General features: G+C 40.5%; 1 long non-coding RNA gene across 2 annotated transcripts; it reads left to right on the forward strand.

Annotated features, from left to right (window-relative positions):
- The first annotated feature begins 3,776 nt into the window (after window positions 1-3,776).
- LOC147757773 (uncharacterized) lies at window positions 3,777-11,981 on the forward strand. 2 transcript variants are annotated; one of them, XR_015321397.1, is made up of 3 exons: window positions 3,777-3,825; window positions 4,225-4,396; window positions 10,890-11,438. It is a non-coding gene; the product is annotated as an uncharacterized LOC147757773 (long non-coding RNA). The 2 variants fall into 2 exon arrangements; XR_015321396.1 differs by lacking the exon at window positions 3,777-3,825 and adding an exon at window positions 11,600-11,981 and having other exon boundaries at window positions 4,157-4,396; window positions 10,890-11,123.
- The last annotated feature ends 4,246 nt before the right edge of the window (window positions 11,982-16,227 follow it).

The raw sequence follows: 16,227 nt of genomic DNA on the forward strand, positions 1-16,227 counted from the left end.
CACAGTTTGATGACATCTGCGAGGAGTTGGGCCCGAACTCCGCACGATTGACAGAGCTCGAGTTGTAGGCCAGCATGGGGAAAGAATTGTGAGATAAATAAAGAGAGCCTCCGTAAGCATTCAAACCCTGTCATCGCTTAGTCAAGCGACCCACTGTCCACCAACGACTAGATTGCTATAGAATTGCATTACGCTACCTTTAGCGTCAGGCGTACGGATATACCCAAACAAATATTCCTTCGCCTAATGAAAATACGGCGCTTGAGAGTAATAGATACAATGAGCCTATTAGCATTTGTTTTCAATGCAATGTAAGGAACATTAGGAAGTTTGGACGCTTTGAAACAAAGCTTTTTTATTTTCGATTAACTGGCCGGGTGTTTCAAAAGCGAACATACGGAATCAAAAAGTTCGAAAATGTTTATTATTTTATATTTCTATCAGTGTGAAGAAAGAATTTAGTCAACTGGGATTATAATTGATCTCAAGCTCGTATAAGGCTCAAATAGCAAGATATGTGCATGCCCGTGTTTCAGCCAAACCATGTCTAAGGTAAATTCTAAATTATGCTGGTATATTCATTGGGATAGATCAGGCAGAAACTCGAAAATTTAAAAGGGAACAAAACAGGAATTAGATAAGCCCGACGAAATAAACACGTTCAAGGCCACATAGCAGAAGGTCAAGTAAATCAACAAAGCAGTCGAATAATTTATAAAAACAGAACAGTTATTACTGATAGCGTCAAAAAAAGGCTTTTCCGACTTTTTTTCCGAAGACTAAGCGAAATGTGGGTTGTGTTCCTGACGGGCACACAGTGTTGAAATTAAAACTGCCTGAGTAAAACATAACTTACTTATAATTTTATTTAGGAAAATTCTTAGGTACTTAGTTATTGAGCTATATTTCGATCATAATTTAGCCGTCTCTTCTGTGTTATTCTTCTATTGATTCATTATATATAAAATTGATATATTTTAACTAAGATGAGCTATAATGAACCGTATCCCACAAAGAGATTGAACAGTAGAAATTATTACAAAACAACACACAAATTGAACCAGCTCAACGAAATCACGAACTATTCTATGTTATTGAGATACGGGTGTTCTCTGAAAGTTATCTGAAAAAGATAGAACTCGTCAGAGTGAGACGAAGCTGTCAAATATAAAAAAAGGAGCACATGTACTTCAGTTATTCAAGTTACTGGTAACTTATTGTATTTTCGGTCGCGTTACAAAGGGAATCAATATTTGCGTGGACGCTTGAGATACGTATGTTGTATCTAGTGTCCATGATGCTTAGGCCAATGCGTCAGTTCTCATTCTAGTCAGACTAATACGCGTAATGTAAGTACTGGCGATGCTTGAAAGAATAGAAGGTGTATCTATTTTTTGTACTGGCCCTCAACTAGTTAATAAGTTGGAATTAAAAAAAACCTTCTCCGTATACCTAAGACACGTTCTCAGTGAAACTGTACGCTCCGTACCGTCATAAATTAGTTCCTCTCATTCGACGATTGTGTTAGTTTATATTCACGTACCTAACTTCTGAGAAAATGAACGTATTAATAATGATATAACATTACGAACAGGGTTCGTTTGGTATTCATTATTTTTTGTACATTGCAACTATACTATAGAAAATGTTAACAATAAACTTATGTGGTAAGCCAATTTCATGGAATAAGGCTATTTTTATGTGGTGCATCCTCTCGCCGTGTACGTTGCAAGCAATATTATTCATATGCTGTTGCGGTACGGGCGAAACATTGAATACGTATGTGCGTGGCCAACCGTAGTTTTCCGGTTGCCCCCGAAAGTTTTTGTCACTAATAACAAACAACGGTCGCCTATTTTATAGGCTCTGCAAAAGGTTTTTGCCATAAAATCGGTGCTTTCTACTTGCCCACAGATGGTCAGTTGCCCTAGTCCAATCACGTAGTGTTTGTCAGTCAGGTTTATCCCATTAATATCCGTTTTTTGATCGCGTTGAGCACAATAGCTTGCCATGCAATCACCTTGACCTCAGTGTGACCAGATAGGACGATGCCATAAGCTGGCGTTTTCTTACTTCTTCTCTCACAATGCGACACTAGATAATCATCGTCATTTCTGACTCCCTGACCAGCCGTTCCTTGTTGTTTGGCTAGCGATCATGTTACCGGAGAATCGAACCGATGCGCGACTTGATGGCCACTTATTGCTGGAACCGATATCTCGCGCTTTTTATAACTTGAGTAGTACTCCTGGCGTTGGTTCGACCAGCAGCAGCGGTGGCGGCCCCGCCACCAAAAGCAAAGGCCATGGATTTTCAGCGAGCTCGATTGGGTCTATATAGATTCTGTTACTGCTTTCGCTACATAGGTCATTCTTACTTGCGGTGACAGTTACGATGCTGGCCAGATTGAGTTAATTCCTTTTTGTAGACAAACCAGCTGCGGCACGAGAGGAGGAGTTGGTCGACTGCCGTTAGATGTGGCTGTTCGTGGGTAGGGCTGGCTACATCAGCTACGATTACCACGTCCACAGCGGCCATTAGCGCGTTCCGAATCAGGTCGGCGACTTGCTGTTGGTACTGTTACTAGTGCGGCCTGCAGCTCAGGTTACGGTCGGTTACAGCCGCCAGCCACTAGGCCATGCCTGGTTAGCGAAGCAGCAGCTGCAGCGGCGGCCTATCTTCTGCGTGTAATGTTTCCGGTGCGGAATGGAGCTCAGCTCAGCCCAACCCAACCCATCGTTAAAGAGATGAGACGACCGAACCAAAGTCGAAACGAAAATCACCACAGTTGCTATATACATACATGTATGTACCTCGCTATCGTCGCCTTATCACTTAATCTATTTAACCCGTTCGTCCAGTCGACTTTTGCAGTTGGATGGATAGACCGCACTACAGAGAGATGAATCTATTCATAGACAGAGCCGCAGTGACGAGATAGAGAGAAGAAAATGTCGAGCAGTTCTAGCCGATGAAGAAACTAGCTCAGTAGAAGAAATTCTCACGACGAGAGCTCGCTTTTGTTGTGGCACAACCTAGCTACCATCCTTCAAAGAGATTCAATTGAGCCGAATGACAAAGTTGTTACCCCTTAGAACTATAGCACGTAGTTAGCCCCCATTAGCGTTTAGGTGGCGCCAAATGAAAGCTCAGAGCATCAACATTGCACAGATATCGCTATGTTAGTTTTTGTGTATGATCAGGGGCTTTCAAGCGATCTTATCTGAGATCGAGCGTGATAAATTACGAATTACTCATTGTTTGGCTAACTATCGCCAGTTATCTTTGATCACTGACTTGAGCGTTATAAAAAGAAAAAGCAGGCTCATGTCTATAGACATATATGACATGTTTAATTAATGCAGTGCACTTTTCGGGCTACTACATACTTTTAAAACTCCCAGATCACATTTTCTATGTAGTTTACCTTTAATTATAATACGAGTTTGGCTCTTTAGGAAGGACGCTTTACTAAACTTCATCAGTCGCTCATGGATTGATCGTGAATCACACACATAACTTACCTTACGCCTAACGTTTAAACAACTTATATTAGTCTGCTTAGTTCTCTATTAGGAGACATCAGCATGCTAATTGAAAATGAAAATTCGAAACGTTAGCAGCTTATATCTGTTTACGAGCATTTTGCCAAAGCAGTTAGTTTCCGTAATTAATTGCACGTTCAACTTAACTTATGGCTATGCCACAGGGTGATTAGGGCCACGCCTGTGGTATAGTTCACTATATCAGCTAAATAACTTACATTATTCTATTTGCAGTGAACAGTCGTAAGTAAGCTTGCAAACAATCATCCGAACTAACAAGGTGAGTGATTATATAAATATTCCACACTTTGTGCACCTCGAACAATTCGCGGTGCGTAACAAATTTGGCACTGACTTCGTTGCCCTGAATAAATGATGACTTGACGTAACTTGAAAAACACAGCAGAAGGCCCATTACAATTTCTCATGCATAATCGGCGTGAATTGGGCTAAGTACGCCCATTGTAAAAAGCAACATGATGTATAAAACCTGCAATTGTTCGACTAATATGTTAACGAACGTTCTACCCAAAGAAATGTATAGACGACATCATAGCTTTTGTCCATACAGTAATAAGGTTACGAATATAGAAGAATTCACGACTACTAATGATAATCTGTCGAATGCCAACAACACACCTAAGATAAGTGATAAATGTAGTTCTCGCGCGGATACTAGGTTTCAGGCTGTATAACCTCTTCTGCCGATAGCTGGGTTGCTATCCTGGATATGTCATGATTAATGAAGCTATTTCTGAAGACTGCCAACTCGCAGGTATCCCAAATCAGACCAAAGGAGAGGCAGAAAGTAAATGCGCCAACGAGGGAATGAAAGAACTAGCTGGATACAGGTACGCACATCCAAACTGCTAAGTATATCACGAGCACACATCTTTTGTTGCATGATACCAAGCGCTAGGCTAATGTAATCCTGATAGCCTACTGGCAAAGTCTCTGATTTATTTGAGATATCTCTCCACGTACTATTCAAAAGCACTTGCCCATTTCATTCTATGCGTAACCCATTGGACATTACATATGGGACTCTTCTTATTACACACATGATTTGACGGTTCGCAATTTAGCAATCTTGCAAAATAGATGTCGCCTATTGTATGAAATCTACCGAATCCTGAGTTTCAAGATGTATGGGATGGCATCTCTTAGAACACTGCATATCTAAGATGTCATTATCTATCCGCGTTAAAGTAATGCCAAACGTCGACGGATTGCTCTCGATAAATGATATAATATCGGATTCAGCTTAAAGGTTCCACGGTGAACTCTTTCAATACTACGAAAACCGAACGATTTTAATGACGGATCCGCTACAGTAGCTATGAGCGTATTTGGCGCTTCGAGCGCGTAAATAACGTTTATGCCTAACAAGTTACGGAAGTCATTCTCAACAAAAAGATTCTAATCCTTTGTGTTTTTTGCTGGTCTGCTTCATACACCGCTTTAAACTAAATTTGCTTCTTTTGGTATATCTACAAATCATATACATAACCTTATTCTATATATACATATGAAGTCCTATGCAAGTCCTTTCTCCGCCAGGTGTCGCTCTATTGTTATTGTTATTCTGAAGCTAAAGGTAAGTCAACAAAAACAACATCACACGTGTCGGTCTCACAAAAATGAGAGAATGCTTCATATTTAGTGTAACTGCACACAGTAGGAGTTTCTTACTAGGGTGAAGTATTACATATTAACGTATTCACTAAAGGATACTGTGGAACCCACCGGAAAGCGCCCCATACCCACCGTGTAAACCGTTTTCTAGATTTTGCCATTAAGTGTCTAGGCTCGTTTCCATGTTAGTTCGGTCGCAAGAAGCTAACGCAGGCCTACTACCTAGGCCACATATGTCCTACGTACTCCCTGTATTTTGCTTTTTAATGCATACATTAACACATGATGCAAACGACCGTGTTGGCTTCACCTAGACTTTTTGCCTCGTGTGGCACCATGACAGTCTAGTAATTTTTTCCACAGTTATTTTTCTGCAAGACAGTTGACCCCATACAGAAAATCGAGTTACAGCAACGACGTAAGCTAACCGCCTGAATACTTATTCTACACCATGTCGTTCATTACAGATGCGCAGGTGTATGTGCTTGCTACAAGTTCGTTTCATCATAAGCTAGAAATCAATGTGTTTGTTTTCAATATCTGCCTTCTAATGCATACCTTCACATCAGAGACAAACGCTTCAATGCTGCACGGGGGGTGTGAAGCCGTCTTTGGTACCACCGTGTTCCCTTACATCTTGCATTCAGGACACTTAAATCGACTCCAAAGCTACACAACACAGTCAAATTATTTGATTAATACATAAAGGTCCTGTAGTTGATTTTCTTGTTTTTATAGTTCTTTTTTTTTGTCTTCCGATTGTTGAAGGGCCCCTTATAATTGCTTCATTTATTCCCAAACTTCGTAATGTGTATTGATTTTACATAGCATGAACCACGTGAGGTCGTTACTTTTTTCGTTTAGGTAATTTAATTAGTTATTTCGTCAGCTAGCTTTTAGTATCTTTATCGTATCAATACTTCTAAGAGCGTGCTATTTATAGATATCCTAATCACATCCACTCAAGCACACTGAAAAGGACATGTTGATCATTTCTTCACATGCTGTTCTTTCTTCAACAGACATTAGCCATTTTCTGATAGAATATATTACCTTACGTGAAACGTTCAGCGTCCAGCTTACCGTATGCGATTTGGAAACTAGGTCCAACTTTCATATACCTGAATGCACGATAGACTGACTCATGTTTGGAACTTAAATTCTGCCAAATTTGACAATCCTAAAAATTAATTTAAAATTTTATTATCTAATACGACGACGAAATAATAAAATGAACGTGCGAAGTGGTAGTTTGCAATTCAACGTCTGCATATCGTCTGCTTACAATGCCGGTAACCTAGTGAAGAAAACGGAAGTACCCTATTTTTTTTTGGTTAAATAAGATCGTTCTTTCTATTTAAATTAGAGGTCTATGCAGAGGTGCATAAAAAAAAATAGAAATGAATATTCTTCAGTTACGTTGCTGCTATACTTATTGCAGAAATGCAAACAGCCGAGCAAACGTAGATATGAAAATGGAGTTACCACTGATTAATGAATTGTAACCTTACACAGACGGTTATTTTGTATACGTAAAGGACAAACAGCAGCAACGATCTCAATATGACGAAAACGAATAAAAGTGATTTTCCTTTGATTTTTTCGTTAAAAAAGCTATCACTATACTGTTTTCAATACTGGTGTTACATTGATGTGGCTTGCTTAACTGCGCGCTCATGGGGCACGCACTGCCTCTTTACCCCGCCAGACACATTCTCCCTTTCCGTCCACTATCTCATTCGTATCGCCCCTTTATTTTGCTTAATTCCACCATTGCGACGGGATCATTGAGCTTTCGGCGATTTGTTCTGCTACGCCTTGCTTCTGCTGTTTCGATATAATAGGAGGAACGTATGTTACTTGTAGTTGCTTCAAGATCGTAACGTTGTTAGTTGTTGCTAGCGTTAAGCCATACGTTACGGGCGGGCAAGCCAACGGGTGTAGTGCCAGTGGCCTCGGAATAAACCCTTTAGATGAGTCTCCACATTTGCCAGCAGCAGGAGCACTCGTAGAGGCTGCATATACTGGTCTAGTAGTCCGTTCCTAGAGCGAACGGGTATTCAACCGTCTTTAAGCGCAGTTCCCCTTACGGAACAGCCGCCTGTCTGGCAGCCCCACTAGAAGAAGAAGCAACGAAAAAGGGGCCTGATTGCCGCGGGTGTTTCTTTTTTACCCTGTAGCTGCTGCTACGTTGTTGTATCCGTTTTCACTGAATGCTGTAGTTGTGTCCCTTTGCTTCGACCTAGGAATAGGTCTTGCCGATTTGCTGACGGATGCTGCCGCTACCGCTTGGTATTTCCGATAGCTGTTTTCTGACTCCAAAGCAGCAGTGACAGTAGCGACCGTAGGGCGGCGGCAATCGTGCCAGTAGTATTGCGCTGTTCGCAGTACCAGCCGTAGCTCAGAGATCGGCAACCAAAACCCCTTAGGGCTACTACCGGCATCGGCTTTTACGGTGAGCGGCTGTATCCACTGATTCAGCCACCGGTCAAACGATGTAACTTAGTCGGTATTACAAGGCCAATCATTGAATGAAGCGGAAATCAGCAGATAGAACAAAAATTCTAAAAAAAAAAATACAAGAACATATCCAGTGTGAAGCGCATAGAAACGTGACACAAATGACGCGACAATTGCATATTTTAAAGAGCTTATTGATTCTTCAATGAGAATGAAGATCTGTTAGGCCCTCGAAGCAAACTGGCCTCTGCATCACAATCCACGTGGGGACGTACGGCTATACGCAGGCAAGAGACAACAGATTCATGCCAACTGCATAAAGGCAATGGCATCTCTATTCAGTACTAATTTCATCTAATCTCTACGAAATACTTAAAGCTCTTTTATAGATAATGTTAGTTTGTGTACGGCCCTGTTGTAACTCAGTTCCAATAAAAAAAAAAATACTGTGTGGTGTGAGGCAACGTTAGGTCTTTTTCGAGAACGGCCTGCTTGATTCAGCTCTAAGTGTCCCATCCAACAAATAGTAAAAAAACAGTTTAGTTTGCCCCACGTTTGTATCCCAAAAATGTTCTTTCAAGAGCTCAAGACTACGGGTTATTTTTTAGTGTACAAATATCTTCTAAACGGTTGATATATACATCAATACGGTAAAACTTTTTCGCAGGCGAGGACTCCTTCTGTACAAAAGGACTTACGATACATTGTGATCTCTGGCGATATTGTCACACTTCCGAGTACAATTCCTAAGCTTTTTTATACCGGTTGTGTGCAGCATACTTAAATGCATGATAAATAAAACTTGACCGTTTTGCGCATGAACTATTATTTTTGGTTCAAACTCTTTCTTAGGACGCATAAGAATAGAAAAAAATCTTTCGGTACACAGAACTTTGAAGTTAAAATTCATATGACGTTATATTATTATTTTAGTTGAGCATAAAAATCTATTAAATTAGGTAAAAATGTATAGTTTCCTACACAACTCTATTTTTAAAATGCGCGACCAAGGTGTATCGAAGGTTTAAGTAAAGGGCGTCTCTCTGATGATTACTAGCATATCCGCACAGTATTTAGTTAGCTGACAAATGAAAATGCTTGAAATAAGGATAAGCGAGTGATATTGAACTCTTAATCTTAGCTTTTATTGATAGGACAGGTCGTTTGGGAATTATCCATCGTATATGAGATCTTACACACGTTATGGACTGAGAAGGGCTTGGCTTTTATTCTGGTAGACCGAGAGTGCTCAGTGAGATTTTCACGCGTTTTCGCAATAGCGACATCGCTCAAAGCTCTTTGTCGGCAACTAGCCCAGCTAGCCGTGGCAAATATGGCTTTCGTTTGAAAAATCAGGTACTCGATTCCCGTCATTTTGATCGTCTTCCTTGTCTCTCTGTCAAGATATAGTCTTGTTCTACACCTTGTGCTCTTTTTTTCCTTTGTTGCGCCTTCTTAAACACAGACGCCCGTAAAGGTACAAAAGACAGGAGACGCTGACTCTCTACCTCCTTTCCTGTTGCGTTGCGTTCCTATCTGAAGCAAAAAAATTGAGAACGCGCGATGGCGAGTAACTCGCGCTACGGTTCTTCGATGTTGTTTTCTATGCGCGCACCAAATAAGTTGCGCTAAATTCCCCCTTTTTATAGTGATACAGGCATTTGTACCTGGTTGAGAACAGCAGGCCATGTTCCTGTAAGCCATACTAGCGCGTAGGCTGCTTTAAGCAGCGTGTTTACATCTGGCTGGCTGCAGTGGTGGGCAATTTCGGCTGATGTTTCGAAAGGTCGACTGGGCCCCACGGAACAGAAGTATGTTGCTGCACTTGCTTGAAAGTAAAGCGCTGCTTTGGAGCGCCGTCTCGGGTCCTCACTGTGGTTCGTCCTCCGACCCGCTCCACGCAGACTGAGAGGAGCAAGGGCTCAATGAGGAGAACGAAGGAAGGTCTGGGGGAACGGTAAAATACAGACGATGAGTGGTCGGTCGCTGCCGTCGCCCTTGCTCTGTGAGTATCGATTATCGATGCACAGAAAGGGGTAGGAGGGGTAGAAGAAGGTATGAAGAACTGGAAGGTGCCGCCACTGGATGTCGAGGAGGGTTGGCGTTTGTGCGGGAATGAACAGGAGAGCAAAAAAAGGGCAAAGAAAGATTCGCCGCGAGCAGGAGCCTGCCAGTGACGCTTGGAGCCCGTCAATAGCTTTCACTCTCTGTAGTTGCTGGCTTGCTCCCCAGGTCCTTCTAAGGATCCCTTTACCCTATCTCCCGTTCGGCTCGGGCCTTCCTTTGTCACCACTTTTCTCCTTTCCCAGTAAAATATTGCTATTTTTATGCAGCGGAAGGCTTCTATTAGTTGGTAACGTTCTTTTCCTCACTTCCAAGTGCGAACAGAGGTAAAGGCTCCCCCGTGAAAAGTTTCTTTCACACCCAAATTCTTATTTCGGCTCACCTTTCGTGTTGATTGTGACGGAAGCAGTATAGACGGGGGAAACAGGAATAACAATGACGGCAAATAAAGCTATTGTGCTGCTATGTGACCATCAGCTGTTGCCGAAAAGTTGCGTCACAGCAGTGAAGCGAATGCTAAGGGGATACTGCTTAGCCAGGGTATCGAAAATGCATTCATTTATTAATTTACTCGTCTGATTTTAATACATACGACAGCACCGAACTAGCGAGAACAGTAAAATGGAAATAGTAGGCCTTAGAGACGCCAGTAGAGAAATCAAAACCTAACTTATCCATCTTTAGCTATTTTAGAGTTGTTGGAGAACATGTTATCCCAAAAACAACTTAGCATCAGTATTTGTATCAGCACACTTCCTGAGGCGCTCCATGGTCGACCAAAATAATCATTCCATAAATCCGAAACAATCTCACAATGCTGGCCGACGTAATCCATTTAAACAAAAACAGAAGTAGAACTATATGGCACCTAATGTTGGGCTTTTTCCTTGCCTGTGTCTGATTCGATAAAGCATTGCCTTTGCTCGATCACACTGCTAATGCTTTTTACGCATTAGTTTAGAAGAAGCCGTTACTGGAATAGTTTTATTTAATCTGTTGTTCAATTATAATACAAATCGAATTTAGTGCAACGACGAGCCCTGTGTTGTATGGTAGAACCGAACCTCACCTGCACGTTACTAAATATAAAGGCTAAAAGGAATAACGGCAGAATACTGTGTAGCCTTCATACGCAAATTTAATTTTAATAAGATAAGACATTATGGTTTCAAATGTTGCCGGCAGGTCTTCTTCTGGGATGTGCTGCTGCAAACGAGACGGGGACTCAATCAATTCCCTCAGAGGAGCTTCAAATTTCGGCGCCATACAAAGAAGATTTTTAAAAAATCGGAGAGCATACTCTCTACAGGAAACCGTCGAGGTCAACGTGTACACCAGTATTGACTAGCTGGCAGCTCTAAAATATGGAGCATCCGTTTGATAGAATGTAGAAATGTTCATTATCGACACGAATGCAAAGTATGTGACGAAGTGTGATTTTTTATCTTTGAGGATAGGTGGTATACACATATACTGCATGTATGGATTAGTCATATATTATAATTTGCAAAAGCAAGCGTGCTGTGAGTACGTGATTTTAGTTAATCGTTGAATCAATATCTAACAACAAAAGTCTTCCGAAAATGAAGGGTAAACGATACGCAGGTAAATTGGTCGATCCAGGCTGACTTTAGCCGTCTTATGCGGCTCCAGACGAGATGTGTTTGATTCATATGGAGGCACCGACTGCCTGCATTAGCTTCTACCAAGCACGTAATAAAAGCTGCCATACTAACCCAGTTATTATTCCCAAAGCTGTCTGTTTCTAAAGATCCGTTCTGTATAGAGAGTTATTCAACACAGCAAAAACGCAAGTGAGAAGAAAGCTTAGTCCATCCATTCATGTCACTGTGTGAGCCTGTCGTGCCTAACCCCATCGTTGCCTCCCTATCTAGGTGAGTCTCATGGGTGATGTTATGGATATCATCTTTTTGTGACTTCAATACTCGCAAAACCTCTGCACACCCTGTAATGTCCACCTTCACGTAATGGACTGGGCCCTAGCTCTTCTACGCAGAGGCCTGAGGAATAGATCAGACTCGTGCATCCAGAGCAAAAACAAACGCCAACGTCGTACGATCGCACGGATGAAGGAAAACTATTATTATTTCTTTACAAAGTACTTATTGCATCAAATAATCATTCCACCGGTTTGATTTAATTGCATTATCTCAAATTGTATTACAGAATAGATGGCAATGCTATTGTTCGCCATCGATGCGCTAAAAGCGGCTATCATTTTGACTGTTGATATCACTGCTCGGTGTAATTAGCTTTTTGGGGTTGTACGTTATCTAGAAAGTTGAGATCTTCGGACAATGCTCTTCTCTATTGTCGTTAGATGAAAGCTGCCAGTAGATCTAATAGTAAACCGACTCGGATCGAATAAAGCGTAGGGATGAATATAGTCCGCGAATGGTAGGGCCTATCTCTACCACGTGTCTATTATACGTGACGAAGAAGAAAGGAGGAAAGCTATTGGAAGCAAATGGGCTTGTCTGGTACGAGCATCGTTAGCATTTCGGTTGTGGCTGGGATGTTTGTGTATGGCCATCAGTGTTGGTGTGTACTTCCTCGCGAACTATTGGGTGAATGAAGTTGATAGAGGGCGAACATCCCGATTGCTCAATCAGACGTCGAGTGGAACGCGGAGTTGGAGGACAACGCAGCTAGCCTTTATCCCTCTGTTGTAGAAAGGTGGAAATGCGATTAGAACCTGTGCGGTTGGGCTGTAAGTACATACGATGCATGCACAGGAGTACGTATTCGAGCGTACGATAGGACAACCGCATAGGACCGGCAGTTGCTGCTGCTGCTGGTGCTGCTTCTGGCTCAATCAGTAATTGCTTTGATTGTGGAGAACTAGGCGCGCACTATGGCTAGTTGGCAACTGACCGCACTCGCAAATTACTATTATTCAAAAATTAGTAAATACTCGTACTGAAAGAGGCCCAGTCGAAAGTAACCCTACCTACATCGAAAACAACTGAAAAAATCCTCATTTGGCATTTGTTAGAATAACAGAATATGTACAATGTACTGGAAATTTAATTATACGACAAATTCAACGTAGGGGCACTATGATTTTGTACTTTTAATTCATTTAGTACTACGTTTTGATACCGTAGCAAAGCTACAAGCAATCTTTATCTAACGATAGAAGTCATAGCTAGTTTCCTTTAGTAGGTAGCTTTATTCAATTTATATTATTTTGCGTGAACCTAAAAAGACATAAGATCTAAGGGTCGAATCAAAGACCGATGTAATTTTTCATCCTTCTCAATTCTCCTAGAATTTTCTTATTATTTTACTCTATAGAATACATATTGAATAAATTATTTTAATTTTCATTATACTATAATTTAATTATGCTACCGACAGGACTAAATAGGAAAGTTTTTTTTTCTATTGCCTAAAATATGCAATAGCTACAACAATGGCTAGTGTAGTTATTTTTTTTTAAATAGTTATTAAATATTAATTAACATCATGCAATAATTTGGGTAAGTGCTATCACTTTATATATATATATATATATAATAAGAGAAAAAGGTATTATAGTATATAGTGAGATTGGCTTTCTATTGAGACAATTTGCGTATCTCCTGCTAGCCTAGCAAATGTGAAAAAAGGCTCTGCGACTGCCAAAGGACTTTTCTCCGTATTTTCGTGTTCAATCGACAAATCTTTAAAAATATACGAAAACTATCACTGTTTATTATGAAGAATTATTACTGTTGTGTGTATACATCAAATTATGAGGCCTAAATTTCGAGCTTACACATGATATTCACTTCGTTGTCTCTGTTACGTCGCCTTTAAAAAGAGGTTTTAATTGCTAAGGGCCGGATCAAGCTGACAGAGTAGGCCTTAAGATACACTAAAATTAGATCTTTTCCTAACTTTATAGTACTGCAAATATTCATTATTTGATGTTGAAGTATGATGCCTGTCTCGATTATATATATATATATATATACCAATATATATATACATATACACCAAGCTCCTGTTATAGCCATGCGGTTTTGAGGTAGAATAACTGTTCATCGTTGTTCTTTTATTGGCTGTAAACTGGTTTAGCTTGGCGAAATTGAGCGTTTCAGAAAGCAGTGGCCGCAATTTCTTCCGTCTCGGTTTCTATTTTTTCTACCCTAGTCGGCAATTCTGTTACCACGAGCCGTCCAAGATTACATGCCTCTTCAAAAAAACTCGAAATTAATCCCGAGCGGAAAAAATAAAGATCAGACTCCGAATCAGATGAGCAGCATTAATGCACTACCCTGTTTTCATATACATGTCCGAAAGATCGCACAGCTTATCGTGATTTGCATGTATCGGTAACTATTTAATGAATATTTGGTATACTTTTAGCCTATTTTGAATTCAAGTGAAGATGTCTGTTCACTATAGAAGATAGAGATAGGACCTGCAGAAGTTTAGTTATATAGCTAATAGCTGGATCAATTTCACCTTTTTAAAGACAGATCATTCATGAGCCGTCCAATGAACCACGATTGTAAGTCGCCTAACATCTTTGCATTCGTAGTTAAAAAATGTAACTTTAAGTATAAATTTCCCTGATGGGCGTATTGGGGGCAACGATGAGGATTTGTGCACCGTAATTCATCATTATTACTTCCATGTTAGTGCCCTATATATTTGAGTGAATTCATGTCACATTGAATACTTAACATACCAGCATGATTCAGCAAAGAGCCTTTCGTCAGGACAAAGAGTAACCGCGGAAATAAGGGTGTACCTTATTTCCGCGGCTAGGAATCCGCGGTTAGGAATCCACGGTTCTCGGGATAATCATATCGCTAATTTACTATGCGCGCAAAATAGTATACCGCGATATATTTTGTTTGACCCATTATTTTAGACTCTTTTTTGTTAATATTCTGGTTTCTATTGAGATTCTAAGTTAATTCAGATCTTAGAATTTTGCAAGCTGTCTTACAAAGGCGAAAGGGATATGCTTAAACGGACATGTGATCATGCCTAGGTAGGCTGTATCTATTATCTATGACTGCATCTCAAACCCTAGCTACAGAATCGGTTTTTTCAAACAAAAATATATGTTTAACTTCAAGTGCTTCTAAGATCGGGGAGGATAATGTATTCAAATGGCAGGACAGGAAGAACTACATGAGACGTTATAGGAAGACATATGGAAAAGTAGGTTTGGATCAGGCAAGCGATCAATACTAAATAAAGCTTGCTGAATTACACTCTGAAAAATCGTATCTAGGCATTTACAAAGGAACTTGTAGTTTCACTTAAGACGACGCGATGGTTGATCTATCACCAACGTAGACAAAGAAATCTGCTATGGTAAAATAAGAACCGTTACATGGTCAGCGTCGGTACATTTCACCTTAATGTTTTTGTTATTATTATTATTTTTAGGCGTATGTTACGAACAGTACAGGTACATCTGAGTCTTTGTAGCTATCGCCCAACATTAAGGGATTATTCCGCTTGCAGACAATTTTTGTGAATTCAATTTATTACAATAAACTGGGTATGATGTAAAACAGCAAGCTGGGCAGCGAGCCAATTACGCCACTCCCATTATAAAAAGCAAAAAAAAAACACGCGTGTATCAGCATTTTGATCCAGAAAAAAAGAGGTCTACTCAGGTCAAAGTGCTTCCGATGAAATATGCAGTGAGCCAGCGATCGCCTTTTAATCCCTTCGCTGACATGCCTAGTCCTTCGTCTTTTCGTAGCGTCTTTTCGTACCAAAGAGACTCCACCCAGCTGAACAAGAATAAAAAGGGAAAAAGTAGCCTTTGAAGATCGCTCGTAGGCTTTTTCTCCAAGTCAACCGCTGTTTGCCAATAATGGGTCTGAGAGAAGGCCTCTTACCCCGTTTGAGTTGTTTAATAGGTCAATATATGACTCGCTGTTAAAAGTTTTTCCGTTCAACCTAAGCCTTCCGCAAGCGATGAAGCTGTTTACCGCCAGCCTTTTAAAGGTCGATAAACCATCCCATAACTTTGGTCTTAAATTCGGACGCTTTAAGAATCCAAATATAATGTGTCCAATAATTACACACTATTATGAAGGATGTGGTAGATAGGAATGCATTTCAATGCAATTTTTGGCATACCCCTCTGACACAAGGGCTGCTCTAACGTTAATCTGATATACTCAGACGAAATAACAAGTATAACTAGGTATGATTCCGATTAAATCATACGCGGCACCAAGACTTCTTAAAATTCAGTTTATTGGGCTCTTAACGTGAGCTCAAGCTGCACTTGCGCTTGACCAAAGTAAGCTCCTCGATCTTATAGGCACATTTCCTAACCTAAGTACGTTAAAATTTACAATCTCATACATTATAGTTACTTTAGTTCAAGCTTTTCGAGGAACTAATGCTTCCTTTTACCATTTGCCATTTACATACATTACCATAGATATACCCATTGCCTATTTCTCACTCCACGGTTAATATAGCTGCTTGGTGAGTGGGAGTAACTATTGATGTTAACAACAAGAGTTGCTGACAGTGA

This window comes from Varroa destructor, unplaced genomic scaffold (assembly GCF_002443255.2).
Source record: "Varroa destructor unplaced genomic scaffold, Vdes_3.0 BEIS01000002.1, whole genome shotgun sequence".
Lineage (NCBI taxonomy): Eukaryota > Metazoa > Arthropoda > Arachnida > Mesostigmata > Varroidae > Varroa > Varroa destructor.